This window comes from Suncus etruscus, chromosome 6, assembly GCF_024139225.1.
Source record: "Suncus etruscus isolate mSunEtr1 chromosome 6, mSunEtr1.pri.cur, whole genome shotgun sequence".
NCBI lineage: Eukaryota > Metazoa > Chordata > Mammalia > Eulipotyphla > Soricidae > Suncus > Suncus etruscus.
In genome coordinates this window covers 49,099,309-49,123,798 of record NC_064853.1, presented here as the reverse complement: position 1 = coordinate 49,123,798, position 24,490 = coordinate 49,099,309, and the positions used below count along the sequence as shown (strand labels likewise).

The 24,490-nt window shown below is 42.2% G+C and overlaps 1 protein-coding gene across 2 annotated transcripts in view; it reads right to left on the bottom strand.

The window, feature by feature from the left end:
* The window catches only part of EYA3 (EYA transcriptional coactivator and phosphatase 3), a 109,979-nt gene extending 92,025 nt beyond the window's left edge, over positions 1 to 17,954 (bottom strand). The window contains exon 1 of one of the 2 annotated variants that reach the window (XM_049774772.1): positions 17,776 to 17,954. The gene's annotated coding sequence lies outside the window, so the exon portion shown is untranslated. The remainder of the gene's footprint in view (positions 1 to 17,775) is intronic. The other variant, XM_049774773.1, reaches the window with a different exon arrangement.
* Between the last annotated feature and the right edge of the window lie 6,536 nt (positions 17,955 to 24,490).

Sequence of the window (24,490 nt, the reverse complement as noted above, 5' to 3'; positions counted from 1 at the left end):
TGCAATGGAGGGACGGAGCACAGATGTGTGGTAAGCCTCAGCCCTGATATTTTGTAAATAGATGGTCTAATAAACACTTGCTCCTTCAGAGGAAAAAAAATGCATCTTTACAAACTAGCAAATGATCTTCCGTTGCATGCTTTTTCTCTCTTTATAATTCTTTTCTGTATGTCAATACTGACAATAGAATTTAGACCTCATGCATACACATTAAAACATGCATGCCCATTGAGCCATCTCCTTGGACTAGGTTGGCAGGTTTTTATAAAGCTAAACATCCAGTTATCATTTGTCCAGCAACCCCACTCTAAAGTAGCGTTTTTCCAACCACTGTGTCACGGCTAATGTGCTGTAAGATACTGTCTGGTGTGCCGTGGGAAAAATTCCAATTTCATTCGTAACACGTGGCTTCAGCATGATTGGTCTATTTGTGAGCCAAAGCGCATGTTATGGACTATAAAAACTAAAGACAGAGACTGAGAGCTGTTGACAAAGAGCTACATATGTATCTTTTCTCGATTCCTGCTAGAATATCAGATTTAGTTGGTTTTTTTGTTTTGTTTTGTTTTTTGGTTTTTTGGTTTTTGGGTCACACCCGGCAGTGCTCAGGGGTTACTCCTGGCTATTTGCTCATAAATAGCTCCTGGCAGGCACGGGGGACCATATGGGATGCCGGGATTCGAACCAACCACCTTAGGTCCTGGATCGGCTGCTTGCAAGGCAAACACCGTTGTGCTATCTCTCCGGCTCCAGAATATCAGCTTTGTGTTCAGCAAACAGGCCCAGGTTTTGCACTGAGTAAGTAAACAGAAATATGAACAATTATAAAATACTTTATTATTTCACAATAAAGTAATTATAAAACAATTTCTTTGCATTTATTTGATTCCTATTCAAGAGAATTACTTTATATATAGTCAATATAGGCACAGAGTTAAAATTTTTTTAATATTTTCTAATGGAGGTATGCCTCGTGATTTTTTTTTTCATGAAAAAAGTGTGACTTTGCACAAAAAGGTTGAGAAACACTGCTCTAAAGTATCTACAGAAGTGAAACAAAAATTCATGTTCAGTTGCCAGAGCGGTAGTGCAAGGGATTAGGCATCTGCCTTGCCTGAGCTAGCCTAGGACGGACTGCGGCTCGATCGCCCGGCGTCCCATATGGTCCCCCAAGCCAGGATCAATTTCTGAGTGCATAGCCAGGAGTAACCCCTGAGAGGTCACTGGGTGTGGTCCCCAAAAATTTTTTTTTTAATTTCATGTTTACGCAAAAATCACATAAATGAGCATATATATATTCTTCCAATATATACCAAAGTCTAGAAACAACTCAAATGTCAACCACATACAATGGATAAACTGTTAAAAGCATGCATGCAATGTAACACCACATCTATGCCACTTATATATTGTGACAATCCACTGAAAATTTCCCCCCAATTATGAAGCGGTTACATGATTTAAGCCCTGCAGTGCTGGAGAGTGTGACAATGAAGCACCCAATAACATACAGGTAAAAAGTGCAACTGCCCAATGCCAGTTACTATCTACCAGCAAATGGCAAAAATTCTGATTTTATTGTACTTGGCAACATTATTTTTATTATTTGGCAATATTATGTTGCAGTATTTCAGAAAACAGTTATTTCTTTTATAAAATTTGAGACCTTACAAAATTGAAACCAAAAAGTCTAATGGCAAAATCTTCTAACCTTTAGAAAAAGGCAAGGATAAAATTCAGGAGAAAAAAAGTGATATTACTGAAAATATGCCTAGTGCTTCAAGTTGGAAGAAATAAAGAGTAAGAAATTCCTCAATACTTTGGAATGTGCATCATAAATCAAAAAGAGAAAATGAAACTATTTCACTGTAGCTCCCAGCAGAGAACTACACCAAGATCTTTCCTAAGGTTCCCATCAAAGGACACTAGGAAACTTTCCAAGGAGTAGTTGTGAAAATAAAGGAGGTCCTGCACCCAGAAGTTTTGTCCAGAACTGTCTGATCCACTGTGAACTGGCAAAAAAGGAGCTTCCTATTGACCTATACACTGTGATAAATGACACAATGAAGATCATTAATGAAATTCAGAATTGAGCTATAAATTCCAGGGTGTTCTGTGAGATCATAACCTCACATCACCACCGTCTCCTCTCTCAGAAATGAGATGGTTATCAAGAGGAAAGGGTCTTGTACACTGAGAGAAGTAAAAAAACTTCTCGCAAACTGAGAGAAGTAAAGCTGCTTTTGGTAAATGAGGAATGAACTGCTAAGCTTGGATATAGGGCAGACATATTAAGCCTTCTTTTGGTTTTGGTTTGGGGCCACACCTGAGGATGCTCAGAAATCACTATTGGTGGGCTCAGGGATTGAACCTGGGTTGGCTGCATGCAAAGCAAATGCCCTACCCCTATATGCTATTGCGCCTGCCCCCATATTTAGCCTTAATTCACTCTTAATATTTCTCTTCAGGAGTTTTAGACAAATGTTTTGGGGGCTTGGGGGCAACACCAGGCTGTGCTCAGGACTTATTTCTGGCTCTATGCTTAGGAATCACTTCTGTCAGGGCTCCAGCAACCATACAGTAAGTGTGTCAGAGATCAAACTAAGGTCAGCTATGTGCAATGCAAGGCAAGTGCCTTGCCGGGTTCAATCCCCAGTATCTTGTATGGTTGAGTGCAGAGCCAGGAGTAACCTCTGAGCATTGCTGGGTGTGATCTAAAAACAAGAACATAAACAATACATCCATCTCTGAGTTATAAAGCTTTAACTGGTTAGTTGGTTGGTTGTTTAACTCTCTACCTATGTGAAGATTTTCCCAGCTATGTCAGTAATAAACACCTGAGAAATAAACGAACTTTGTGGTATCAGTGCTTCATCTCTTAGAAACAATGCTCCAGCCACATACATCAAATTTTTTAACCTCTAAGCAGCAGCAAAAATCACACTTATCTAAAAAAAAAATTGTAATTTATAACACTGGAGCTATAAATACTACCTACAATTAGTTTTTGGCTTAACTGTCAGTCAGTCTTGAGAAAATACTTTATTTCCTGTAGTGTGCAGGTATAAAAATTGTTAAATGCTGATTCAGGTGACCACTTTCAAACACTCTCTTCCTATCTAAACTGGCAGAAAAGTTGGTGAAAGTGATAAAAGGATTCTACTCCTCTGGTAAGTCACTAAAAGGAGGTCTATACAACATGAAATATTCAGAAGCATTTATAACTAAAATGGAAGCTGTATTCATTGAATGAAAGAAAAGCAGAGAGAAACGAAACTAAATGAGGGAAAGAAGATAGAAGAAAGGACAATAGGTGCAAGAAAAAGCAAAGAGGCAATGAATCATGTACAAAGATCTCTGCAAAACAATCATGTATCAAGCCAGAAGAATTACACAATAGAAAAATACTTTGCCAAACCAATGATACAAAGGAAAAAAAAATAGTACCCAACAAGGGGGGAAAAAAAACTATGAGAGAAAAAAAATCCCAAAGATAACTTTGCAGACTTTTTTTTAAAGTGTGTCAACAGTAGATGGGGAAAGCCTGAACAGAGGTGAAGTGGTGAAGGGGTGAGGACAAAAATAAACGAGAAAACTTGCTGAAAGGTTCACATCATTTATCATTATAAGCGTAAGCATTGAGCAATAAAGTAATTACTTAAGAGGTCCTATAAGCACAATACAAGAGGGTACAAAAACTTGTTAAGTAAGCTTGCCTCTTAAGGTGAGGTATATTAGCATTAGAAAGATCAGATCCAGAATCAAATCATTTGGTTCTATAAACCAGAGCTTATAGATTTCTTGTAACTAAGGATATATTTTAAATCTATATGCAGATTCATTTTTTTGTTGTTGGTGTTTTATTTGGGGTCATACCCGGCAGCGCTCAGGGGTTACTCCTGGCTCTGCGCTCAGAAATCGCCCCTAGCAGGCACGGGGAACCATATGGGATGCCAGGAATAGAACCACTGTCCTTCTGGATGTAAGGCAAATGTTCTACCTCCATGCTATCTCTCCAGCCCCGCAGATTCATTTTTAAATCCTTTCAATAAATACAAATATAGGGGGCCGGTGAGGTGGCACTAGAGGTAAGGTGTCTGCCTTGCAAGCGCTAGCCAAGGAAGGACTGCAGTTCGATCCCCCAGCGTCCCATATGGTCCCCTCAAGCTAGGGTAACCCCTGAGCATCAAACGGGTGTGCCCCGAAAAACCCAAAAAAAAAAAAATACAAACACAGACAGGACCATGTTGTGGTAGGGATTGAATTTTAAACATGTGCTCTAACTCTTTGAGCCAACTCTGCAGACTCTAGTTCTTTTTCTTGTGAGGGTCGAATAGACATATAGTATTAGTTTCAGATAAACATCATGATAGTCTCTGACTCGATTTATGGCACGTTAGACAAATAAACGTTATAATTTTTAGGAAATACAATCCTTCATCTTTTTTCCAATCCAGTATTTTTGAGCCTAGATTTTGTTCACCCAGACCCAACCTGAAATTTCATTCATGCTTTTTTCTACAACTTTAATCGCTTTTATTATTTACATGTGCATATGTACTTAGAAGCTAGTTTTGAAGAAAACATACTATGGAACCAGACTACCTTCTGACAAGCAATTGGTGGGTGACACAATCTGTAATAGGGAACAATAATTAAAGACTCTATCTTACTAGGTCATTAGGAAGACTAAATGTGTTAATAAACATAAACAGATTATGACAGTAGCCCCCACAGATAATAATTGTTACATACTAATATTGCTTATTTGATCTATGTAATGCTGTTCACCAAATGTTGATTTTTCTCCAATGATCTGGAGTGCTAATTCATAGTAAACTAAAATTCCTGTTTCGATGCAAATTCTAAGTTCTGTTCAGTTTGGTCAGTCTGGTATGTCCTCGGAAACCAACTTAAATTATATCAGTTTCATGACATGCCACAGAGGCTGTACTTCCTCAGACTCCAACCCTATGTCAATATGACATTGACAGCTTTGATAAAGACTTTATCTTATTATTTCATGTGCTTAGTATTTTGAAAAGCTGAGTCTCTCCATTCTCATTTTTCTATAATTTTAGCTTCCGAAGTTTAAAAAAAAAAAGGATATTTTAACTTAAATTCTATTCCTTTCCTTTTGGGGTCCACTCCTGGTGATGTTCAGGGGTTACTCTGACTCTGCACTCATGAATTACTTCTGGCAGTGCCTGAAGGACCATATGGGATCTGCACTCATGAATTACTTCTGGCAGTGCCTGAAGGACCATATGGGATTCCAGGGATTAAATCCAGGTCTGCCATGTTCAAGGCAAAAGCCCTATCCACTGTACTATCTCTTTGGCCCCTCCTTTGTTTTTCTTTCTCCTTCAATTCTAAAAGTTGAACCAAGGGCTAACAACACATGTGTGACAATTACTAAGATTTACATCCCTGGCCTCCTATATAAATTACCTTAGAGAAAAAAATTTAGAATGTTGAGTTCTGATATCTAAGAGAACATTATAGTTTTCCACTTGCTTATATTACTTTAATATCTTTACAAATCTACTTTATTTGTTTCTGTTAATATTTGATCTTTTTATTGTATATATATTGTTGTTGTTGTTTGCTAGTTTTGAAGGCCACACCAGATCACGCTCAGGAGCTACCCTACTCTGTTCTCCTGGTGGTGTTCAGGATCTACGAAGAGTTAGAGACTGAACCTAGTTTCACACATGCGATTTACATGTGCTCAAGACCAGTGATCCATCTTTCTGATTCTCTTTATCTCAATCACATTTCCTAAAAAAGCTAGTTTTAAAAGATTTCTTGACTTTAAATGTGGAGCTATACCTGTCAATGCCCAGGGGCTACTCTGGGAGGAAGGACTACTACACAATACTCAGGGATCAAGCCTGGGCCTACACATGCAAAGCATGCACTCCCTCATTAAGCTGGTTCTTAAAAGGTTAATCTTTTAATCTAACTTAAATATAGCTGATATACAATCAATCAATATGTACTATGTCCTATTATTTTTATGTATTATAAAATTATCATAATGAGATCATTTAACATCATGACTAATACATGGTTTTTTTTTTCTTACAAGAAATTTTAAGATCTACTCACTGTGTATATTCATGACTAATACATGGTTTTTTTTTTCTTACAAGAAATTTTAAGATCTACTCACTGTGTATATTTCAACTATACAACAGTCTGTTCATTACAAATTCATAAATTATTTGCTTCCCACAACTAGAAATAACTTCTAACTCAGCCTTTTCCTTTCCCCTCTCCTTTTTTTCTTTCCCTCCCTTCCTTCCTACTTTTTTTCCTCCCTCTTACCCTCCCTTCCTTCCTACTTTTTCCTCCCTTGTACCCTCTTTTCCTTTCTCACATTTTTAGGTCACAAATGATAGTGCTTGAGAGTCTATGAGGTGTCAGAGACCAAACTTAGTGCTCCCATATGAAAGCATGAGCTACAGTACTTAGAGAAACCTCCCCAAATCAATTTCAGTTTTTCTCTTTTTTTTCTTAGTGCTGCTGGGAATCTAATCCTAGACTTCATATAATCATATATGTGCTCTGCCATTGAACCTCATTCCCCATGTGTTTGATATTTTAGAATTCACATAAATTTATAGAATATTTGTATTTCTGACTTATTTCATTTTGCATCTTATTTCAAAGTCCATCCTTGATGTGACAAATGGGTAAAAATGTCCATTTTTTTTGTAACTGAAAAATAATTCCTGCAACACCACAATGAAGTGTGTATGTGACTCCAATAACCGTAACAATAAAGAGGAGAAAGGAAATTAAGAGTTTACATATGGGGCTGGGAAGATAGCACAGCGGTAAGGCATTTGCCTTGCATACAGAAGGATGTTGGTTCAAATCCCGGCATCCCATGTGGTCCCCTAAGCCTGCATCTCTGACCATGGTAATTTTCATCAAACTTCTGAAGAAACATTATACCATGTTTCTACAGTGGCTGCACCAATTTACATTTTCTTTTCTTTTTTTTTTTTTTTTTTTTTTTTTGTTTTTGGGTCACACCCGGCGGTGCTCAGGGGTTACTTCTGGCTGTCTGCTCAGAAATAGCTCCTGGCAGGCACGGGGGACCATATGGGACACCGGGATTCAAACCAACCACCTTTGGTCCTGGATCGGCTGCTGGCAAGGCAAACGCCGCTGTGCTATCTCTCCGGGCCCCAATTTACATTTTCACGTAGCACACAAGGATTTCCTTTTCTCCACATTCTCTCATCTATATTAACTTCTAGTCTTTACCATAATAGATGTGAAAGGATATTTGACTGATATAATTTCCATCTTCCTGATGTCTAGAAGTAGTGAAAACCTTATTTACCTGTTAGCTATCTACTCAAGATACTCTCTTTTATTTTTGGTTTTGGTTTTTGGGTCACACTTAGTGGTGCTCAGGGGTTACTCCTGGCTCTGCACTTAGAAACTGCCCTGGGCAGGCTGGTGTGGAGGGGGGAACGGCCGTATGGGATACCAAGAATTGAACCTGGGTCAGTCCTGGGTTGGCTACAAGCAAGGTAAACGCCCTACCTACCACTGCGCTATCACTCAAGCCCCAGATACTCTTCTTATTTTTAATTTTTGTTTTTGGTTTATTTGTTTTGGGGTCACACATAGTAATGCTCAGGAGGGTTCGGAGGATCAAGTGGAGGGCAGGGTGTCAAACTCAGATCAGCAAAGCAAGTGCCCTACCTACTGTACTATCACTTTAGCCCCTCTGTCCACCCTTTTTTTGTTTGTTTGCTTTTTGGGCCACACCTGGTGACGCTCAGGGGTTACTCCTGGCTATGCACTCAGAAATTGCTCCTGGATTGGGGACCATATGGGACACCGAGGGATTGAACCACGGTATGTCCTAGGTCAGCCACATGAAGGCAAATACCCTACCTGTTGCACCACCACTCCTGTCCCACCCCTTTGTCCATTTTTAATTGAGCTATTCTGTTTTGTTGCTGGTAAGTTGTCTATGTTTAGGGCCTGGGAAGCTCAGTGGTAGAAAGCCTGCTTTTGCTGATAGTTTGCTCTGTAGTACTGTCCTATGTGCTCCGAGCACTCTCTGGGGCACTGCTGATTTAGATCCCTGACACCACAATGAAAGTATGCAAGCACAACTCAACCGTGTACCTAGATGACCTGTACCTAGGAAGCACTGCAACCAAATAATATGTGAGTAACCCAACCAGGTACATAGTCCCCTGCAACACCACAATGAAGTGTGTATGTGACTCCAATAATCATAACGAGAAAGAGAAGGGAAATTAAGAGTTTACATATGGGGCCAGAGAGATAGCACAGTGGTAAGACATTTGCCTTGCATGCGAAAGGACATTGGTTCGAATCCTGGCATCCCATATGGTCCCCTGAGCCTGCAGGGGCGATTTCTGAGCGTAGAGCCAGGAGTAACCCCTGAGCGCTGCCGGGTGTGACCCAAAAACCCAAAAACGGAAAAAAAAAAAAAAAAAAAAAAAAAAAAAGATTTCTGAGAAGGAAACATCTGAATAATAAAAAGAGAGCTATAGATGTAGAGGACTTTGGAAAGAAATCAAGTATTAAGAAACTGAAACAGTAACTAGTATCTTGGCATATTTGAGAAATAGCAGAAAGGTCAGTGTCAACAAGTGAATGAGTGGTATGAAAGAAAGCCTGAGAAACAAATGAGAGTTAGAGCACACACCACATTGTAAGAAATGGTACAAAATTTGGGAAAGCAAAGGGTGCTTCAAGTAAGAAAATATTTTATTTAGATACAATAAATAAGAAAGGATAGGGCCAGAGTGATAGCACAGTGGGTAATGTGGAGCATATGGGATGCCAAGGATCAAACCTGGGTCGGCCACATACAAAGCAAATACCCTACCCACTGTGTTATAGCTCCAGTTCCAAAATTAAAAAAAAAAATCTAACATCTGAGAATCCTTTGTACTCAAGAGGACTGTCTACTAAAATAGACACAAATACTGTACTCTTACAATCAGCTGACCTCCATTATGTCTCTCTTTAAAGTAACTTTAAGCTCTTAGGGAGCTGGAGCGATAGCACAGTGGGTTGGGCTTTGCCAACCTAGGTTCGATCCCCAACATCCCATATGGCTCATAGGGCCTGCCAGGAGGGATTTTTGAGTGCAAAGCCAAGAGTAACAAGAGCACCACCAGGTGTGGCCCCCCAAAAAAGAAACTTTAAGCTCTTATAAACAACGATATAAATCATATTTCTGTAGCCAAATAACTTGCTATTAACCACATGCACCTTCTTTGCTGAACTATTGCAGATAGACAAAAGCCATCATCACCATAACAGTCCACTCCTTCCAAAAATAAATAGCTCAGCCAACTGTGGTAACAAATTCACAGGATACTTTATTTTAGAGGCATGACTGATTAACATTATCAAAGTACTGTCAGCTGTAGGAATATTTATAGCAGTTTTGCACTTAACAGAATATTATCAGAACGTAACAAAAAAAACACTTTTTTTAAAAATAATTTTTATTCAGGGCCCGGAGAGATAGCACAGCGGCATTTGCCTTGCAAGCAGCTGATCCAGGACCAAAGGTGGTTGGTTTGAATCCCGGTGTCCCATATGGTCCCCCGTGCCTGCCAGGAGCTATTTTGAGCAGACAGCCAGGAGTAACCCCTGAGCACCATCGGGTGTGACCCAGAAACCAAAAAAAAAAAAAAAAAATTTTTTTTATTCAAACCATTGTGAATCACAAATCCTTCATAGTTGGATTTCAAGTATATAGTGACAGTGAATCAGGGCTATTCCTACCACCAGTGTTGACCTCCCTTTGTAAAAAAACTAGCATGCATTCTATACCTCCACCCTTAGCCCCCTAGCCTGCCAGTGCAACAGGCCCATTTTAAGTATAGATTTTTATAGTTTGGGTTTCCTGATTCTATTGTTGTTGACTTTGGCTGGGTATTTAATTCTGTCCTTTTTTATCTCCACCAATTTTATCTCCACCAATTATACTGAGGCCACTTGGCCCCAAGCCATACAAGAAAACATTTTTTGTTTTTGTTTTTGAGCCACACCCAGCAGCACTCAGGGGTTACTCCTGTCTCTACGCTCAGAAATCGCTCAGTAGACCATATCAGATGCCAGGAAACAAACCCGGATCCATCCCAGGTCAGATGCATGCAATGCCCTCCCACAAGAGAACATTTTTTTAAAATACATTTGGAGACCAGAGAAATAGTACAGTGAGTAGGGCACTTGTCTTGTACAAGCCAAGCTGAGTTTGATTCCTGACACCCCTTGTGACCCACCAGGAGTGATCTCTGAGCAGAACCAGAAGTAACCCCTGAGCATAGCACAGTGTGGCCTCAAAACAAAAGTGCTCAGCTACAACAAAGTTGTTTGACTCCCTGTCACAAAACAACAAAAGGGAAGAGGAAAGGAAATAAAAAGCATACAAAACTATGGGGCCTGAGAGATAGCATGGAGGTAAGGCGTTTGCCTTCCATGCAGAAGGACAGTGGTTCGAATCTCGGCATCCCATATGGTCCTCCGGGTCTGCCAGGAGCTATTTCTGAGCATAGAGCCAGGAGTAATGCCTGAGCGCTGCTGGGTATGACCCAAAACAAACAAACAACAACAACAACAAAAAAGCATACAAAACTAAACTGCTTAAGCTATGGAATAGTCACCAATAAACAGAATTCACAGGCCATGTAAATGAGACTATAGATATTAAGAAGTCAAATTTTCTTTATCCTTTCTCATTCTGATCCGTTTCCCTAATAAATATGAGTTAATAAAAGTAAAAGGCTTTAAATAGTGCTGACACATAGTAAATGTTCATTAAATGTTAAGAGTAAGGACCAGACTGGGCCGGAGCAGTGGCACAGGGCATAAGGCTTCTGACTTGCGCACACTAACCCAGGATAGACTGTGGTTTGACCCCGGGGATCCCATATGGTCCCCCAAGCCAGGAGCGATTTCTGAGTGTGCACGGCGAGGAGTAAACCCTGAGCATCACTGGGTGTGGCCCAAAAACAAACAAACAAACAAAAGTGTAGGGGCCAGTGCAATAGCACAATGGTAGGGCGTTTGCCTTGCACATGGTGAACCTGGGTTGATTCTCCATCATCTATCTGATATGGAACCCTGGAGCCTGCCAGAAGCGATTTCTGAGTGCCGAACCAGGAGTAACCCCTGAACACAGCTGAGTGTGGCTCAAAAACAAAACAAAACAAAACAAGTAATTCTGGTAGGACTGAAGAGATAGCACAGCAGGTAAGGAATTTGACCCAAATTCAATCTCCAGCATCCCATATGCTCCCAGGAACCCACCAGGAGTGATTCCCAAATGCAGATCCAGAAATCAATAAGCATCGCTGGGTGTGAAGCCTCCCCCCCCCCCCCACCGAAAAGGAAGGAAGGAAGGAAGGAAGGGAGGGAGGGAGGGAGTCCTGGGGCCCGGAGAGATAGCACAGGGGCATTTGCCTTGCAAGCAGCCAATCCAGGACCAAAGGTGGTTGGTTCGAATCCCGGCGTCCCATATGGTCCCCGGAGCCTGCCAGGAGCTATTTCTGAGCAGACAGCCAGGAGTAACTCCTGAGCACCGCCGGGTGTGGCCCAAAAACCAAAAAAAAAAGAGAAAGAAAAAGAAAAAAGAAAAGGAGTCCTGGTGGTAAAATTAGTAGATATGAACAGGGCTTGGGTATGCCAGAAAATGGTAGAGAATCTATCACAGAACGAAAATCAGGGCAGTAAGTAAATGCAGTCTACTGTAACAGGCTCCCAAAATTTATAAATTGTATTTTCACCTGAACACACACACACACACACACACACACACTCTGCTATACCCTTCAATTTTGGGTGAGGGTTTTTTTTTGGGGGGGGGTTGGGCCACACTCGTTTGATGCTCAGGGACAAACACACACACACTCAGGGACACACACACACACACACACACTGCTTTACCCCTCAATTTTGGGTGAGGGTTATTTTTTGTTTTTTTGGGGCCACACTCGTTTGATGCTCAGGGGTTACTCCTGGCTAAGCGTTCAGAAATCCGTCCTGGCTTGGGGGGACCATATGGGACGCCGGGGCATCAAAACACGGTCTTTCCTTGGCTAGCGCTTGCAAGACAGACACCTTACCTGTAGCACCACCTCACCGGCCCCTGAGGGTTTTTTTTTTTTTAATATTTCTCTCTCACTCTCATTTTCAAAACTCACACATAATTTCCCATCACGAGTTCCAAGATTTACATTAAATTTTACCTCATTAACTATTAAATCATCTCCTTCCCTAAATATACAGTTACTTTCAGGGGCTGGAGCAATAGTACAATAGGTAGGGTGCTGATCTTGCATGCAGCAGACCAGGGTTCAATCCCTAGCATCCCATATGGTCTTTCTGAGCACTATTAAGGATAATTTCTGAGTGCAGAACCAAGAGTGACCTTCGAATACTGCCAGGTGTGACCCAAAATAAACCCCCCCCAAAATTTTAAAAGATGCTGTTAATTTCTTAACTTGGGAATAAAAGTACAAAGAAATATTATTAAAGTGATTATATTCTAAATCAGTACACATTTGTTTATGAAGGAAATGGTCTAGGGGCCAGAGAGACAGCACAGCGGTAGAGCGTTTGCCTTGCACACAGCCAACCAGGGACAGATCCCGGTTCAATTCCCAGCATCCTATATGATCTTCCAAGCCTGCCAGGAACGATTTCTGAGTGCAGAGCCAGGAGTAACCTCTGAGCTCCCTGGGTATGGCCCAAAAAACAAAACAAATAAAAAACAAGAAACCAAAATAAACAAAAAAGGGAAGTGACCTATAAACATGCCCTTTCTCTTTTTATGTTCGTTTTTTGTTTTGTTTTGGGGCCACATCATTTGCAAACGCCATACTTCTGCGCTCTCTCTCTCTTTCTGTCTCTCTCTCTGTCTCTCTCTGTCTCTTTCTGGCTCTCTCTGTCTCTCTCTCTCTGTCTCTCTCTGTCTCTCTCTGTCTCTGTCTCTCTCTCTCTCTCTCTCTCTCTGTTGTTTTTGGCAGCACTCAGGGGTTACTCCTGGTTCTACACTCAGAAATTGCTCCTGGCAGGCTTGGGGGACCATATGGAATATCAGAATTCAAACCATCATCCTTCTGCGTGCAAGGCAAACGCCCTGTCTCCATGCTATCTCTCTGGCTCCTCCCTTTCTCTTCTAAAGTAAAAAAAATAACACGAATTCAAATACAGTTCTAAAAAGAAGCACCGTATTTTCCGGCGTATAAGACGACTTTTGAAACAAAAAAAGTCAACAGAAAATCGGGGTCGTCTCATAAGCCGAGTATATTCCGAAAAATATTTCAATATGCCGCTAAACGAAAATATTGCACAAAACGAACTTTCCAACTCGATCCTGCACCAATCACTGCAAGGCTGCTCGGACCACCTCTCTAACTCAGCCAATCCAAGCAGGCTTTTGATGCATGCAAATTAGACAATGTTCTGGACCCGAATCTACACTGTCAAAAGCCTGCTCAGGTTGGCCAGAGTCAGAGAGGAAGTCTATTACAGTATAACCTTTGAACCTTTGCTTGTTGTGATTGGCTCACTGTGGTACATACAGTTGCAGCACAGGAACATTCTGTCTTATACAGCAAATATAGGCCTAAACCTATATTTTAACCGTAAAATTAAGGGTCGTCTTATATGCCCGGTCATCTTATATGCCGGAAAATACGGCACTTAATGTTGAACAAATTTTCGGGTTTGGAAGAGCAGAGATAAGTTAGAAATTTCTGTTTTGGTTGTTTCATATTCATATTCATATTAAGAACATTACAATTTCAGAGATTAACTCTATTACATAAATTTACTCAATACTCAATAGGTCAAAGGAAAAAGGGTTTTCACGGAGGTTTTTCTATATTTTAGTAATATAGAATGTGTTTTATTAAATATAGTGTTTTTTCTACAAACATTTCTGAAATGTTTTCTTTTAAAAGGGAAGAATATGGGCCAGAGAGATAGCATAGTAGTAGGGCTTTTGCCTTGCAAACAGCCGATCCAGGATGAATGGTGGTTAGAATCCCGCCATTCCATATGGTCCCCCATGCCTGCCAGAAGCTATTTCTGCGCGCAGAACCAGGAGTAACTCTGAGTGCCTCCAAGTGTGACCAAAAAAAAAAAAGAAGAATGTAATCCACTTTTGGTTCTAATACAGTTTTTGCATCTAAAATGCATAAGTACTATGAATGGTTTGCCTTGCCTTCAACCAGGATTTAAAAAAAAAAAAAGGTAAATACCCCATTAAAGATCCTAACATTCCTTTTTTGCTTCTGAATACTTGGGGTCTGGGAGGTCAGAACAATAGTACAGATGTCAGGTATTTGCTTTGTAGATAACTTACCTGGGTTTAATCCCCCAGCACCCCTGAGCCCACCAGGAGTGATCGCTGAGTGCAGTCAGGAATAAGCCCTAGATAGCAATGAGTGTCCCCCTCCACCCCTTAAAAAAAAAAAAAAAAAACCTTAGGTATTTTGTTTTTGTCGTTATTGTTGTTTTTTTGCTTTTTTGGCTGGAGTGGGAGGGTACATGGGCCAGTGCCAAGAATCAAACCCAAGGCTCCAACATGTAAAGCATGTGTCTAGTCCTTTGAGCTGTCTCCATGGCTTTAGGAAAGCTATTTGTTTTAACCTTAATCTATGAAGAAAATAAAAAACATTAAACAGGTGAAACTGTACAAACTAAAGACAAAGAAAGAGTAAAAGTTCAAATTAAGCTCTCTTGCCAAGTAAGGAAATAGTAACCAATTTGGGCAACCTACTTAATTTCTGTACCTTGGTTTCCTCCTTTAAAAAAAAAAAAAAAGCACAAGTTCTTATTTCACAGTGATCAAAGGATTAAGGAAGCAAAAAACTTCCAAATACAATTTTTTTTTTTTTTTGGTTTTTGGGCCACACCCGGAAGTGCTCAGGGGTTACTCCTGGCTGTCTGCTCAGAAATAGCTCCTGGCAGGCACGGGGGACAGGGGACCATATGGGACGCCGGGATTTGAACCAAACACCTTTGGTCCTGGATCGGCAGCTTGCAAGGCAAACGCCGCTGTGCTATCTCTCCGGGCCTCAAACACAATTATTTAACTGTACCTAAAAATAACATAAGTTTATATTAAACTGTGATGAAAATAAAATAAATGAAGTAATACCATTGAGCATTTTGAAACAGTAAGCAGGGACCAGGGCGATAGTATGGCATTTGCCTTGCATGTAGCCAACAGTCCCAGAGCCCTGCCAAGAGTAAGCCATGAGAACAGCCAAGTGTGGCCCCAAAACAAACAAAAATGAAAATCAACAGTGATCCTAAGCTTTAGTAGATCCCCTATGACTTTACAACTCATAGTTCTGCAGAAATTTCTAGGTTCTCCCTTTGAAGATATGATTTTACCTTTATATTTAAAATCTGTCATAGATTTTTCTACCCTAAAGTTTTCATTCCAATGATATAAATTGAAACACTAATGGTATACTGTGCTCGTCAGACTGAGCTGATGGAACTAGAACACAATTCTCTTAGTGTATGAATTTGTTTGTAAAATAAATGGCCTTGGAAAGTTCGTCATCAGTTCTGTAAATTCTAATTTTATCTGTGAATCAAAAAAGTACACTTGAACACAATGGTTCCCTTCGCTGTAATCTATAGACAAGCATATAGTTTTACACTTAGGGATTAAATTAAGCAAGCAAAACATTCAGAAGTAAAAAGAAGTTGCAAGAAGGTCTTGCTTTAACCCAAAGAGGTATCTATCTTTGGAGTATCCATGACTAAAAAAGAATAAAAAGAAAGTTCCACAAGCCTGAATGTAAGAAAACATCTAGAGAGTCAGCCCATATTTATTGGGATTCGGGTTTTTTGTTTGTTTTGGGGTCACACCTGATGGTGCTCGGGGGTTACTCCTGGCTCTACGCTCAGAAATCGCTCTTGGCAGGCTTGGAGGAACAATATGGGATGCTCGGGGTTCTGGGACACTGCCTTGTTGCCTGCAAGGCAAACGACCTATCAGCTGTGCTATTGGTCCAGCCCTGGGATTCGTTTATTTTTTAGCATGGGAAATGGAGAAGCCAGAATATAAAGCTACCTTCCAATGTTGAGCTAGTATGGCACAATCAAAGAGTCTTCCCTATGAGTTAAACAAGTCCTGAAAGCCAACCAGAAGGGTCCTCTGTGGCTTCCAGGACTAATCTGGCCAAGTCCCAAGTTCTTGAGCTAAAAATAGCTGTTGAGCACAACCCAATTTTGGAATAAGCCATAGTCTATGCTATGCCATAATAACAGACTCCTGTATATATCATATAAAGAGGGAGTCGTTTCTATAATACTTTTTCTATTATAGAAAAAGAAAGGACATGATAAATGGTACATTTATTTCACTGTGTACCAAATTTTAGAGTGTGATTTATACAACTACAGAAAACCTACTTCTCCCACTACAAAAACATTTACAAATGTTAGTCACACACCATCAACATTGAGAAAACATACAAAAATTATCCAACCCTTAATACCTGATTGTTTTAGAGATGACTAAAGGCTCCAGAGAAATTTTAAGAGAAAACTAAATCCTCAAAGACTAAGATAAAAATAGTCAAATAAAGCAAAACTCATTCTAAGAAACCTAGAACTGTAAATGTGCAACTTGTGAACATGAAAGTAAAACAGAAAGCTCAGGCCTACATTAAAAAAAAAAGAAAAGAAAACAAATAAACAGTGTATAAGAGGCAGTGATAAAGTTCAACCTACAAAAGGTTCTTTGAAATGAGAGACAGAAAATGTTTTAAATAACAAAAAATCTGGATATCAGTCTTCTAAACAAGGGCTCATGATCTTCCAAAAAAGACCTCTCCTGGCACAACAACTCTCCTAAAGATAAAGCCATACAGGAACCAGTCCCCCAAAGATCCACATTTTGGCCTTAATGGGCCACACATGCATTCTCCAGCGATCCAAAACACACACACACACACACACACACACACACACACACACACACACACACACACACACACACAGATCCTCCTTGCTCTGTCACTAAACAAGCTCACACAAGCCCGATCTCCTGAACTTGCACAAGCTGGGCCACCTGTTAGCCCAAAAACCCACACAAGTCAGTCCCCCAGCAAAGCTGCCACTACGCTTCCGAGCTTCTCCAGCTAGGGAAGCGGCTCCAATTCAGTTTCTCTCAGCGCCCAAAGGCCAAACTTCCCCGGGAATGAGGGCCCGGGTCTCAGGCAGATCTGCGGCAAGAAAAGCTCTGCTCGGGCTCAGAAAAAGGCGGGAGAGCCGTAAGCAAAAGTGCAAATGTCATCGGTGAATCCCGGGAGGGAACAGGGGTCAAAGGCAAGTTGGCTAGAGAACAAGGTCCTGGGGCTCCCAGGAAAAGGGTCCCGCTTTGGTTTTGCAGGAAGAAGGGGGTCATGAGGAACTGTCCACCAAAGAGGAGCTGGACAGTTCTGCGGGACAGACACTGGTAGATGGGGGGAAGAGAGTTAGGTGCTAAGATCGAGAGGGGAGATAAAGTAGGGTCCCAACACCAGTCTGCAAAATGCAAAAAAGCACTGAGGCAAAAAGCAAGCAATTGAGAAGCTCGGGAAGCTGGGGGTACAGGAGGCTGGAGACGCACAGGGGAGACAGCTCAGAGGAGGTGGCAGAGGCCAGGCCGGCTTGCGAAGAAGGGCAGAAACTCAGCAGAGCAAGCAGTACGGGGACAAGGGACAGGCACGGCGCACCTCCACCAACCTGGACCGAGAGCTCGACTCCCAGGCCTGTATCTTTACAAGCTGTCCCCGACGGGCCGCGCACGCACCTTGTCCGAGCCGGACACTCACCCCAAGGCTGCAGAGGCCTCACAGCGGGACATGGGGACCGGTCCCAGACCCAGAGAAGGACCAAGCGGGTGCAGGAAACCGCGGCGGGACCGTGACCCGGATGAGCATCCTTTGGAACCGGAAGTCAACTTCAAAGGTCACCACAAGCCCCACCTAGTTTCCCTTAGAAATAGTTGTGCGCATGCGTCAAGCGCCAAGGGCGGGGGAAGTGCTTAGGCCCCGCCCACTCGGCAGCCCGGGAAGCCCCGCCCTGTAAAAAAGAAAATAAACTTTTTCGGGACTGAAGAGAGAAAGCACAGCGGTAGGGCGTTTATCTTGCAAGTGGCCGACCCAGGACCGACAGTGGTTCGAATCCCGGCATCCCTTATGGTCCCCCGTGCCTGCCAGAAGTGATTTATGAACGCAGAGCCCTCAGGAGGAACCCCTGAGCGCCGCCAGGTGTGGCCCAAACCCCACCCCCCAATTTTTTTTTTTTTCACTCATCTTTATAGAGAATGCCTTCGGATGCATTTCATAGGTTTAGAAAAGCTGAAAGTTGGCCCCGAGCGTAAGGGCGCTTGCTTTGCAGGTGGCTGATCCGGGTTCTATCCCTGGAGCCTGCCAGGAATGATGATGTCTGAGCACAGAGCCAGGAGTAACCCCTGAGCACCGCTGGGTGTGGCCCCAAAACAAAAATAAAACAAAGCAAAACTAAAAAAGCTAAAAAAAATTTTTTTTCTTTCCATGTATCCTCAGTATCAGATTATACCTTACTCAAGCTCATTCACTTTATTCTGTCATAATTTTCTCATGAGCGAACATTTTATCTCGTTATTTTTGTTGTTTTGGGTTTTTGGGGGAGGGGTCACACCCGGCAACGCTCAGGGGTTCCTCCTGGCACTATGCTCAGAAATCGCTCCTGTCAGGCTCAGCGGACCATATGGGATGCCGGGATTCGAACCACCGACCTTCTGCATGCAAGTCTGCATGCAAGCCTTACCTCCATGCTATCTCTCCGGCCCCTTATCTCGTTATTTTTAACTATTCGAATATGGGGTAGGAGCAGAGTTAAATTCAGATTTTGTGGGGTCTTAAAGCTTATGTAATTTGGGGTCCTTTAGAAAACCCAAACTTAGAAATACAATATTAGGGGCCGGGCGGTGGCGCTGGAGGTAAGGTGCCTGCCTTGCCTGCGCTAGCCTAGGACGGACCGCGGTTCGATCCCCCGGCGTCCCATATGGTCCCCCAAGAAGCCAGGAGCAACTTCTGAGCGCATAGCCAGGAGTAACCCCTGAGCGTCACAGGGTGTGGCCCAAAAACCAAAAAAAAAAAAAAAAAAAAAAAAAAAGAAATACAATATTAGATATAAAAAAAGAATAGTTAGGGGCCGGAGAGGTGGCGCTAGAGGTAAGGTGTCTGCCTTGCAAGCGCTAGCCAAGGAAAGATCGCGACCGCGGTTTGATCCCCCAGCATCCTATATGGTCCCCCCAAGCCAGGGGCAATTTCTGAGTGCATAGACAGGAGTAACCCCTGAGCATCACCGGGTATAGCCGAAAACCAAAAACAAACAAACAAACAAACAAAAAAGAAATCAGCATTTAAGAGTCTAGAATTCAGATTTGGTTTCCAAATAAAAGTTCTAGGTATCAAATCAAGAAAGGGTCAGTATCTGAATAGAATTTAGAATCCAGCTGAAACCAAGATGACAGTGAAGAGATTTAAAGAAGACATGGTGTGTCATAGCAGCACTTTCCCCCAATTACATAGACTCGTCAAGACATTTACAAAGGGGCTGGAGAGATTTCTGAGCATAGAGCCAGGAGGAACCCCTGAGCCACGCCAGGTGTGACCCTCCCCCCTGCCAAAACAAAACAAAACAAAACAAAAAGACAAAATTAAAAAAAAAAAAAAAAGACATTTACAAAGACACTTATTCTGGAATTAATTCCAGACAGCAACTTGTTAATAAATAATAAATAAGTTGGTGGACCATGGGCAATCATCAAAATTTGTTTTTAAAATTGAAAATCTAGATTTCATGTACAAAGTTAAAAGAACCTGAGAACTTATAATAGAGAGACCAGAATCAAGATTTCTTTTTTTTTTTTTTTTTTTTTTGGTTTTTGGGCCACACCCGGTGACGCTCAGGGGTTACTCCTGGCTATGTGCTCAAAGTCCCTCCTGGCTTGGGGGACCATAGGGACGCCAGGGGATCGAACCACGGTCCGTCCAAGGCTAGCACAGGCAAGGCAGGCACCTGACCTCTAGCGCCACTGCCCGGCCCCAGAATCAAGATTTCTAAGACGAAAGAGTTCATGGTATAAAAAGATACAAAATAGCACCCAACTCACTCATCCCAGGCTTATTTTTCTGTAACTGTGTAAAATGGATATAAAGTCAAATTCAGGGGGACTGAGCAATAGAAGGTAGGCTGCTTGCCTTACACATGGTGGACCCTTGAGTGTAAAGCCAAAAATAACCCCTGAGCACCTATAGCTGTGACCCAAAAAAAACAAAGAAACAAGACAAATTTCACCAGAGGTAGAGCTTAACAGGCTAGAGTTTATAATTTGCACAAGGGAGTCCCTGATTCAATTCCTGGCCCCACATAGTTCCTATTGTTTCCAGAAGTTCTCTGAGAACAACCCCTTGCACAAAACCAGGAGTATCCCCAAGTACCACCCAAACAAAAAAAGATAAATTTTATATAATTGATGTCATTATCCTTAGCTATAAATCTCTCTCTCTTCTTCAGAATATACCTTTCTATAGACGTCAAACCCTTTGGACAGGGGCCGGGCGGTGGCGCTGGAGGTAAGGTGCCTGCCTTGCCTGCGCTAGCCTAGGATGGACCGCGGTTCGATCCCCCGGTGTCCCATATGGTCCCCCAAGAAGCCAGGAGCAACTTCTGAGCGCATAGCCAGGAGTAACCCCTGAGCGTACCAGGGTGTGGCCCAAAAACCAAAAAAAAAAAAAAAAACCCTTTGGACAATCTGAACAAGATTTCAGGAGGAAGACATGCTCTACTAAGACTGACTCTGGATAGTTCAAGGACAATAAGAATAAAGCAATTATCATCAGTTTTTATCATAGTAATGTGATGATTGAGCAATGAATACACTTTATAATAAAAAAGAAATATAAATAAAAAATTGTATGGGCTAGATAGTACAATGGTTAAGGCATTTGTCTTCATGCAATCATCCCTGGTTCAAATTCCTGGCACCACATATGGTTCTCCAAGTACCCTGAGCACTGTGTGGCCCAAAAAACAAAACCCAGCAAACGAACAAAAACTGTAACCAGATCATGTCCCATCTTCAATAAATTACTATTTCAAAGTGAAAGCTAAAATTTTTGTAAGATGTCAAGATTTGATACCCACTAGTAGAACTAACTAACCTTCCTACTGCTTTCTCTATTCCTCACTCACCTCAAGACTCAGGGACCTCCTTACTATTTTTCAAAATACACCTATGCCTTTATGTTTACTGGTACCTCTACCTGAAATAATTTCTCAAATTACTCTATTTGCCATAGAGGCAGGCAAGGGGAAGTAGGGGGAAGGGAGGAACGGAAGGAAACTGGGGAAATTGGTGGCAGGAAATGAACACTGATGAAGGGATGAGTGTTGGAACATTGTATGACCAAAACTCAACGATAAATAACTTTTTAACTTTGAATTTTATGGTGATTCAGTTAAAAAAAATCTTAAACTTGTGTCGTTTATCCAGGCACCTCTTTTACACTTGTGTTCAAATGTCAACTTCTGAGTAGAACTTTTCTGACACCTTTTTTTGTTTGTTTAGTCTATGTTTCTCTTCTCCCACACTGAAGTCAGGAGGTAAATTCTGTGAAGCATGGGCCCGGAGAGATAGCACAGCGGCGTTTGTCTTGCAAGCAGCCAATCCAGGACCAAAGGTGGTTGGTTCGAATCCCGGTGTCCCATAGGGTCCCCCGTGCCTGCCAGGAGCTATTTCTGAGCAGGCAGCCAGGAGTAACCCCTGAGCACCACCGGGTGTGGCCCCCAAAAAAAAAAACCAAAAAAAAAAAAAATTCTGTGAAGCATGAATACTTGTCTGGCCTTTTTTTGTTTTTGTTTTTGAGCCACATCCGGCGGTGCTCAGAGGTTACTCCTGGCTCTGAGCTCAGAAGTCACTCCTGGCAGGCTTGGGGTATCAAATGGGATGATGGGAATCAAACCCAGGTCCGTCCCAGGTTGGTTGCGTGCAGGGCAAATGCACTATCGCTGTGCTATTTATTGCTCAGGCCCCTTGTCTGGCTTTTTAACAGATGCACTTCACCTCCAAAACAGAACCTGGTGCATCGTAGGGATCAATGTAGAATAAAAGAAACTGCTCTTTTGCTTTTATTTGTTTATTTATTTCCTTTTTGGTTTTTTGGGGTTACACCCGGCGGCATTCAGGGGTCTGCGCTCACAGGTCACTCCTGGCAGACTCGGGGGATCATATGGGATGCCGGGATTCGAACCGGGTTCGTCCTGTATTGGCCGCGTGCAAGGCAAGACCTTACCGAGGTGCTCTCTCTCCAGCCTCTCCTTTGCTTCTCCCCTCCCATCTGAAACCACGAATCTCAAGCACCACTAGAGGGAGCCTGTAAGTAATCAATATGACATCCATGGTAAAGTTATGCCTGTAGAATATATGCATATTCATCATTCAAAAACAGTTATATAGGGGATCGGAGAGATAGCATGGAGGTAGAGTGTTTGCCTTGCACGCAGAAGGACGGTGGTTCGAATCACGACATCCCTGATGGTCCCCCGAGCCTGCCAGGAGTGATTTCTGAGCATAGAGCCAGAAGTAACCCCTGAGCTCTGCTGGGTATGACCCAAAACAAACAAACAAACAACAACAACAAAACCAGCTATATAGGAAAGCACAAAGTTCTTCTCCTGGAACAAAGAGTGTTACACCTATAGCAACATAAAACCCTCCACTGGGGCCAGAAAGATAGCATAGAAAGTAGGGGATTTGCCTTGCTTGTGAGTGACCTTAGGTTCCTCTGAATCTCCTATGGTTCCCTCCTCCCACCCCAGTTCACCAGGAGTTATTCTTGAGCTCAGAGCCAGGACAAAAACAAACAAAAATCCCTCCACTGTCTTCACAGTCTTTAAGAATCAAATTTAGGAGACAGAAGAGATAGTAAAGGAAGATGGGGGTCAAAACCAAATAAATAAAATCTAAGATTCTAAAGACCCTACTTAGTCTCTCTTATTAATTCTCAAACCTGGTGCCCAACTCCTTCTCATTTACATTCATGGGTTTTAGTCATTCTATTATTATTTATGCCTTAAAATGTTTTCAAACATTCTTTTGTTTGTTTTTGTTTGATGGCCACACCTGGCAGTGCACAGGGTTACTCTTGGCTCTGCCTCTGGAATCACTCCTGGCTGTACGTGGGGGGCCAAGTTGCGCGCCTGAGATCGTTCCTGGGTCATCTGCATGCAAGGCAAGCACACTACCTGTTTATACTATCTTTTCTGCCCCAAATCCAACATTCTTGTCTCAGGACCGACATACATAATATTACCCCTCTCTCCAACACTCTTCTCCAGATCTTCTGAGTTGTTTCTTCTGATACTCTGTCAAATTTATCTTCAGAGGCCAGAGAGATAGTATAGCTGTATGGCACTTGCCTTGTATTCTGCTGACCTGGCCGATTCAATCCCAGACATTTTATATGGTTTTCAGAGCCCCAGGAATAATTCTGGGGACAGAGCCCTGAGTATCTCTGGGTGTGGCTAAAAAAATTTTACCTTCAAAACTGCCTACAGATCTTTTATGATCTCTTATCTCAAATAGCAACCCATATGGATATCTTTTCTTTGTGCCCCCTATCTGAATTGTTTTATTGTTTATTATCTGTCACAGACACTAAGCTCGTCTGGAGTCATTATCTCTGTTGTGCACTGCTGAACACTCAATAGGAAGAATAGGGGCCGAAGAGATAGCATGGAGGTAAGGCGTTAGCCTTTCATACAGGAGGTGAATCCGGGCACCCCATATGGTCCCCCCCACCCCCCGTGCCTGCCAGGAGCAATTTCTGAGCCTGGAGCCAGGAATAACCCCTGAGCACTGCCGGGTGTGACCCCAAAACCACAAAAAAAATACTAATAAAAATGATTGCTATTTAATAGGTGATTAATAAACAAAAAACTACTTACTGATATCTATTGAAAATGTTGGGCCCGGAGAGATAGCCCAGCGGCGTTTGCCTTGCAAGCAGCCGATCCAGGACCAAAGGTGGTTGGTTCGAATCCCGGTGTCCCATATGGTCCCCCGTGCCTGCCAGGAGCTATTTCTGAGCAGACAGCCAGGAGTATCCCCTGAGCACCGCCGGGTGTGGCCCAAAAACCAAAAAAAAAAAAAAAAAAAAAAGAAAATGTTGCCATGTGTCACTGTTACACTGTAACTACATAAGAGCTCTCGCATGCTCTCTCTTTCTCTCTCTCTCTCTCTCACACACACACACAGACACACACACACACACACACACACACACACACACACACACAGAGTACCAAACACAGGGTCTCCTGAGAACCTGACACTAGCTTTAAGCTACCTCCCCAACAAATACCTCCCCAATATAGGTCTTGAAACTTCCATTACCCTAAACTCAGT